The following is a 9,010-nucleotide window of genomic DNA, read 5'->3' on the forward strand; positions in this document are numbered from 1 at the left end:
TATAAAGTGGTGCAGTGTATAATATAGTCGGCCCCGCCCGACTTTAGACTTCCCTTACTTGTTTTTTTTTTTTTACAAAAAGTCGAAAAGTAGTTTTTTTAAATATTCTGAACGCTAAATTGAAAAAATGTTATTGTCGATGATGAGTTCTTTTGAAGCAAAAACAACAATTTAAACGAATATTCCTTTTATACTGTTTCGAAAAATATTTCTTACATTGACTTGGTATTTCTCTCTGTGTTTCTATTCAACAATGATGAGTGAGCAATGCCTATGGTGACAAATGACAAGAGGAAACGGAAGGAATTCGAGTGAATGGTTAGTGGAGAGAGTAAAGCAACGAGAATGTATGTCACAAATGTGATGTGACATTCTCATCATTGTTGTGTTAATCAGCAAAAGATATTGACAAGCAACTACGTACAGACAGACTACGTACAATACAGAGAGAGAGAGAGAGAGATAGGGAGGGCGAGAGTGTGAGACATATACACCCATCCAGGGCTGCCAATAAAATTTCAAGAAAAATCTTCACTTTTTTCCGAAGAAATCGTCATAATCGTAACGTCCATTTTAAAAATCGTCAAAAAATCTGCAATGTTAACAATATTACAACCAAACTATTTTTTTTTGGTGTAAGTATTTATTTCTTATAAAGAACGGTAAGATTTTTATTTAAAATAGAAATAAAAAAGATTTTTAACATTTAAGTATGTCAATATTAAAGATCCAAAATTTGACCATAAAACTCTCCAATTAAGAGATACAATTTTTTATAGAAATAAAATTTTAATAAAATCTTCTACAGAAATAAAATGTTGACGAAATTTTCTGTAGAAATAAAATGATGACAAAATTTTCTATAGAAATAAAATTTAGACGAAATTTTCTATAGAAATAAAATTTTGACAAAATTTTCTATAAAAATAAAATTTTGACGAAATTTTCTATAGAAATAAAATTTTGAAGAAATTTTCTATAGAAAAGAAATTTTGACAAAATTTTCTATAGAAATAAAATTTTGAAAAAATTTTCTATAGAAATAAAATTTGACAAAATTTTCTATAGAAATAAAATTTGACAAAATTTTCTATAGAAATAAAATAAAATTTTGAAAAAAAAAATCTTTAGAAATAAAATTTTCTATAGAAATAAAATTTTTACAAAATTTTCTATAGAAATAAAATTTTGCCAAAATTTTCTATAGAAATAAAATTTAGACGAAATTTTCTATAGAAATAAAATTTTGACAAAAATAAAATTTTGGAAAAAAATCTTTAGAAATACAATTTTCTTTAGAAATAAAATTTTGACAAAATTTTCTATAGAAATAAATTTTTACAAAACTATCTATAGAAATAAAATTTTGACAAAATTTTCTATAGAAATAATATAAAATTTTGAAAAAAATCTTTAGAAATAAAATTTTTTATAGAAATAAAATTTTTACAAAATTTTCTATAGAAATAAAAATTTGCCAAAATTTTCTATAGAAATAATATAAAATTTTGAAAAAAAATCTTTAGAAATAAAATTTTTTATAGAAATAAAATTTTTACAAAATTTTCTATAGAAATAAAAATTTGCCAAAATTTTCTATAGAAATAAAATTTAGACGAAATTTTCTATAGAAATAAAATTTTGACAAAAATAAAATTTTGGAAAAAAATCTTTAGGAATAAAATTTTCTTTAGAAATAAAATTTTGACAAAATTTTCTATAGAAATAAAATTTTGACAAAATTTTCTATAGAAATAAAATTTTGACAAAAATAAAATTTTGGAAAAAAAACTTTAGAAATAAAATTTGCTTTAGAAATAAAATTTTGACAAAATTTTCTATAGAAATAAATTTTTACAAAACTTTCTATAGAAATAAAATTTTGACAAAATTTTCTATAGAAATAATATAAAATTTTCAAAAAAATCTTTAGAAATAAAATTTTTACAAAATTTTCTATAGAAATAAAAATTTGCCAAAATTTTCAATAGAAATAAAATTTTGAAAAATTTTTCTATAGAAATAATATAAAATTTTGAAAAAAATCTTTAGAAATAAAATTTTTTATAGAAATAAAATTTTTAAAAAATTTTCTATAGAAATAAAATTTTGACAAAATTTTCTATAGAAATAACATTTTTACAAAATTTTCTGTAGAAATAAAATTTTGACAAAATTTTCTATAGAAATAAAATTTTGACGAAATTTTCTATAGAAATAAAATTTTGTAAAAACTTTCTACAAAAATAAAATTTAAATTAAATAATAATAATTTTGAAGACATTTTCTATAGAAAAGAAATTTTGACAAAATTTTCTATAGAAATAAAATTTGACAAAATTTTCTATAGAAATAAAATTTTGACAACTTATTCTGTATAAGTAAAATTTTAACAAAATTGTCTATAAATTCAATATAAAGCATTTCAATGTAATAAAATAATATTTTTGTATATACTAACCACAAAAATGTGATCAAAAACTTCAATTTTTTTGTTTAATTTTGTAGATTTTTGGTAAAATTTTCTTCAAATTTTGGTAGATTATTTTTGGCTCGAGTGGCAACCATGATACTAATACTAATAATTCTCTCTTTTGCTGGCTCTAATTGTGTAAACAAATGTTGCTTCTAGTCAACATTTTTGAAGGGATCTAATATCGTCATATTTGGGTCAAAATGCCGATAAATCGGCAAAATTGGCAGCCCTGCACCCATCATACATTGAGGAGTAATCTACGCACATGTATCATCAAATGCATAGAGAGAGATTGACGCACAAACATTTATAGATGGTTACATATATGCACACATATCTATGCGTATTCTCTCTAAGAAATGACAATGCAATTTCCCTTTCGTTTCGCTATTTCAACAAAAAGACATTCCTTAAAAAAGGGAAACGGAAATATCCGTATCTGATTTGAAGTAGAATAGCAAAGAACAATGTCTTCAACTAAAGATGACAACCAGAGACAATGGTCAAAAAGCAGAATTTCCGTTAATGCATGAGATGGCATTAAATTCGTTGAGAAAAGAGGATTTTCTTCTGTTTCTGTTTCTATTTCTTTTGATTCTCATCCTCTTTAAGTTTTTTCTTAGTTTTTCGTGTATTTTTCTTTTTTCACTACAACTCAAATCTTTATCAGTGATTTGATTAAGAGATGGTCTGTCAAAAACTAAGACATTTTTGGACGTATATTTACGACGTATTATATGTCAAAAACGTCGCGGACCTAGCAAAATCTTTCATATTAGTTTAGTATTTTTTTCAGTGTAGATAACATCATCTTGTAATAAATTCTGACATTTACTAGTTTTATATACTTTCTTGTAGATATGTTACGTTTTTGACGTTCCAAAATTTTTGACTATTGAAAATCAAAAACAAATGTCATTCAGACCATCTCTGGTTTGATGGCCAGCCTTACGGTTGCATATGACTATGGTTGCTTTTCATTTGGTCTGGTCTGGTCTGATCTTCTTTTTCATCATATTTTTCTTGTCTCTGGGGGCAAAAAAGAGCTTAGTCGTTATACAAAAAGTTTCCACTTTATTTTAATCGTGTTATCAATATGAAAATACAAAAGGACTCAACGAAAAACACAAAAATCAAATATCATGGAATGAAGGGAAATTCTAATGTTGACGCATTTTGGTTTTTTTCTCCCCACGAAAACGATACCAGCCGGTACTATGAATAAATAAAAAATTCAATTATTTTTCTGCTTTTTTTTGTTTCGTCCATCTTTAATTCTTTTTTGTCTTTCTTCTTGTCATCTTCGTGGTCGTGGAAATACTCCGTATTCGACATTATCATCTCAGGTTATGATGCTTACCATTTCGACCGTTATGACTGTAGGTAACATACTTGCCCGTTTGGTTTGTTTTATCCTTTGGCCAAAATATTTCTCTGGCTTTGTTTTGCCCAAAAAAAAAAAAATATATAAAAGACATCAACAACGGCTCTCTATATGCCATCAGATAAGTACCCCCAGAGACTGATATGATTTTATGATGTTTCATTTTTAACAAGATTATATGTATACATATATAAAGTATGATACAGGTATAGATATACCTTCGTTAAGAAAATAGGGAAGCAACTTAAGTACTTAAATGCAAAAGATCGACATAAAAAGTTTTCAGTGATACCGTTGTGCCACTTTAGTGGCACATTTGCCACTTTTGTTTAAGCGGTTACGCTTTTGTGCCCTTTTTTGTTTTTGAAGCGGTGTCACTAGTGTGCCATTTTCCTAATGTGACAAAAATAAAATCATTTTTTCATTTTCATGCCACCTTTTTGTTCAGTTGCGCCACTTTTTCATTAATTTCATTTGTTTTTCATTATTCTTATGCCTTGTATGTGGGGTACATTAACTTTGTCATTCCGTTTGTGACACAACGAAATATTGGACTCAGAACCATAATTGCCACTCTTCTCAAAATCTATAACAATTTTAGTAAAATGTTAAAAAAATCTACCAAATTTAAAAAATCTTATTATGTAGTTTTTGATCAAATTTTATTTCTATTTTTTGTCAAAATTTATTTATTTATTTATTTCTATAGAAAATTCTTTATTTGTCGCAAGTTTATTTCTATAGAATAAATTTCACAAAAATTGTTTCAGTATAAAAATTTGTCAAAATTTTATTTCTTGTTGTTTTTTTTTTTTTTTATTTCAGCTTAAAACCATACATTGACTAAAGTACAAGTGTAACTTAACCAACAGAGGAAAAGGATGTTTGTCAAATTTATGTGGACAAAGCCCTATAGACTACAAGATGGTTGGATGGACGCACGTTTCGGACTTACCACATTTCTCATCAGCATCCTCTACTTGCAGCAAAACTATCAACCAATTATCAGAATAAATTCAGGCAGTTTATTAAACCCAACAAAAACCACACTTGAACCCTCCGAAAAAAGGTTTTACATTGATAGCCGGCTTATGCCGAAATAAATTCGAAACAAACATATCTCTTTTCCTAGCCACTGTCAAATCATCGATTTGAGTGTAGTTGGCTGGGTTTATTTTGAGCGTGCTTCCTCTATAGAGCATTGCCCAAATAAATTTGACAAACATTCTTTTCCTCTGTTGGTTAAGCTACACTTGTAGTTTAGTCAATGTATGGTTTGAAGCTGAAATAAAAAATAAAAAAAAAAACAAGTATATACGGCCGTAAGTTCGGCCAGGCCGAAGCTTGTGTACCCTCCACCATGGATTGCGTAGAAACTTCTACTGAAGACTTGGGTTGCGGTAACTTTTGCCGATGACAAGGTATCTTAAAACTTCCTAATACCGTAATATATACCACTTGGTCCATACGTGGTATATATTAAACTTAAAATGGCCGATTAAATACGTATATAATTAAGTTTGACAAAATTTTCTATATAAATAAAATTTTGACAAAATAAAATTTTGACAAAATATTCTATAGAAGTAAGCATGATTATGAACCGATATGGACCAATTTTTGTGTGATTGTGGATCGGCTATATATATAACTATATACCGATATGGACCAACTTTAGCATGGTTATTAGCTACCATATATTAACACTACGTTGCGTATTTCAACCGGATCGGATCAATTTTGCTCGTCCAAGTGGCTCCGGAGTTCCAATCTGGGGATCGGTTTATATAGGGGCTATATATAATTATAGACTGATATGGACCAATTTTTGAATGGGTCTTAGAGACCATATACTAACACCACGTACCAAATTTCAACCGGATCGGATGAATTTTGCTCCTCTAAGAGGCTCCGGAGTTCAAATCTGGGGATCGGTTTATATGGGGGCTATACATAATTATGGACCGATATGGACCAATTTTTGCATGGTTGGTAGAGACCAATTCTAACACCATTTTCCAAATTTCAACCGGATCGGATGAATTTTGCTCCTCCAAGAGGCTCCGGAGGACAAATCTGGGGATCGATTTATATGGAGGCTATATATAATTTTGGATCGATATGGACCAATTCTTGCATGGTTGTTAGAGACCATGAAATTTGCTTCTCTTAGAGAAATCGCAAGCAAAATTTGGGGGTCCCTTTATATGGGGGCTATACGTAAAAGTGGACCGATATGGACCAATTTTTGCACGGTTATTAGAGACCATATAGTAACACCATGTACCAAATTTCAGCCGGATCGGATGAAATTTGCTTCTCTTAGAGCAATCGCAAGCCAAAGTTGTGGGTCCGTTTATATGGGGGCCAAACGTAAAAGTGGACCGATATGGACCAATTTTTGCACGGTTGTTAGAGACAATATAATTACACCATGTACCAAATTTCAGGCGGATCGGATGAAATTTGCTTCTCTTAGGGCAATCGCAAGCCAAATTTCGGGGTCCGTTTATATGGTGGCTATACGTAAAAGTGGACCGATATGGACCAATTTTTGCACGGTTGTTAGAGACAATATAATTACACCATGTAACAAATTTCAGGCGGATCGGATGAAATTTGCTTCTCTTAGGGCAATCGCAAGCCAAATTTCGGGGTCCGTTTATATGGTGGCTATACGTAAAAGTGGACCGATATGGACCAATTTTTGCACGGTTATTAGAGACCATATAGTAACACCGTGTACCAAATTTCAGCCGGATCGGATGAAATTTGCTTCTCTTAGAGCAATCGCAAGCCAGCGTTGGGGGTCCGTTTATATGGGGGCTATACGTAAAAGTGGACCGATATGGCCCATTTGCAATACCATCCGACCTACATCAATAACAACTACTTGTGAAAAGTTTCAAGTCGATAGCTTGTTTCGTTCGGAAGTTAGCGTGATTTCAACACACGGACGGACGGACGGTCCACGTAAAAGTGGACCGATATGGCCCATTTGCAATACCATCCGACCTACATCAACAACAACTACTTGTGCCAAGTTTCAAGTCGATAGCTTGTTTCGTTCGGAAGTTAGCGTGATTTCAACAGACGGACGGACATGCTCAGATCGACTCAGAATTTCACCACGACCCAGAATAAATATACTTTATGGGGTCTTAGAGCAATATTTCGATGTGTTACAAATGGAATGACAAAGTTAATATAGCCCCATCCTATGGTGGAGGGTATAAAAATCTTATTATTTTCTCATTTGTTTCCATAGAAAATTTTCTCAAAATTTTGTTTCTAGAAAATTTTCTCAAAATTTTGTTTCTATAGAAAATTTTCTCAAAACTTCATTTCTATAGAAAATTTTCTCAAAATTTCATTTCTATAGAAAATTTTCTAAACTGTTATTTCCAAATGTTGTCAAAATTTTATTTCTATAAAAATTTTTCTCAAAATTGTAGTTCTATTGAAAATTTTCTCATAATAGTATTTCTATAGGAATTTTTGTCAAAATTTTAGTTCTATAGAAGAATTCGTCAAAATTTTATTTCCGTATTTCTATAAAAAAAAAATCCAAAAAATTTACGTGGTAATTCCGACACATGCGTCCATCCAACCATCTTGCAGTCTATAGGGCTTTGCCCAAATAAATTTGACAAACATTCTTTTCCTCTGTTGGTTAAGCTACACTTGTAGTTTAGTCAATGTATGGTTTGAAGCTGAAATCAAAGACGACAACAGTAAAAATTTATTCCTATAGAAAATTTTGTCAAAATTTTATTTCTATAATAAATTTTCTCAAAATTTTATTTTTATGAAAATTTTTGTCACGATTTTATTTCTATAAAAAATTTTGTCAAAATTTTATTTCTATAGAAAATGTTGTCTAAATTTTATTTCTATAGACATTTTTTTCAAAATTTAATTTCTATGGAAAATTTTGTCAAAATTGTATTTCTATAGAAAATTCTGTCAAAATTTTATTTTTATTCAAAATTTTATCAATCATTTATTTCTGTGAAAATTTTTGTCACGATTTTATTTCTACAAAAATTTTTGTCAAAATCTTATTTCTATAGAAAATTTTGTCAAAATTTTATTTCTATAATAAATTTTCTCAAAATTTTATTTTTATGAAAATTTTTGTCACGATTTTATTTCTATAAAAAATTTTGTCAAAATTTTATTTCTATAGAAAATTTTGTCTAAATTTTATTTCTATAGACAATTTGTTCAAAATTTAATTTCTATGGAAAATTTTGTCAAAATTTTATTTTTATTCAAAATTTTATCAATTATTTATTTCTATGAAAATTTTTGTCACGATTTTATTTCTACAAAAAATTTTGTAAAAATTTTATTTCTATAGAAAATTTTGTCAAAATTTTATTTCTATAATAAATTTTCTCAAAATTTTATTTCTATCAAAATTTTTGTCACGATTTTATTTCTATAAAAAATTTTTCAAAATTTTATTTCTGTAGAAAATTTGGTCTAAATTTTATTTCTATAGACAATTTTGTCAAAATTTAATTTCTATGGAAAATTTTGTCAAAATTGTATTTTTATAGAAAATTTTGTCAAAATTTTATTTTTATTCAAAATTTTATCAATCATTTATTTCTATGAAAATTTTTGTCACGATTTTATTTCTACAAAAAATTTTGTCAAAATTTTATTTCTATAGAAAATTTTGTCAAAATTTTATTTCTATGGAAAATTTTGTCAAAATTTTATTTCTATGGAAAATTTTGTCAAAATTTAATTTCTATGGAAAATTTTGTCAAAATTTTATTTCTATGGAAAATTTCGTCAAAATTTTGTTTCTAGGGAAAATTTATTTTTATAGAAAATTTTCTAATTTGCAATACCATCCGACCTACATTAATAACAACTACTTGTGAAAAGTTTCAAGTCGATAGCTTGTTTCGTTCGGAAGTTAGCGTGATTTCAACAGACGGACGGACGGACATGCTCAGATCGACTCAGAATTTCACCACGACCCAGAATAAATATACTTTGTGGGGTCTTAGAGCAATATTTCGATGTGTTACAAACGGAATAACAAAGTTAATATACCCCCATTCTATGGTGGAGGGTATAAAAATCTTATTATTTTCTCAAAATTTTGTTTCTAGAAAATTTTCTCTAAATTT

Source organism: Haematobia irritans, chromosome 5 (assembly GCF_050003625.1).
Source record: "Haematobia irritans isolate KBUSLIRL chromosome 5, ASM5000362v1, whole genome shotgun sequence".
Classification (NCBI taxonomy): Eukaryota; Metazoa; Arthropoda; class Insecta; order Diptera; family Muscidae; genus Haematobia; species Haematobia irritans.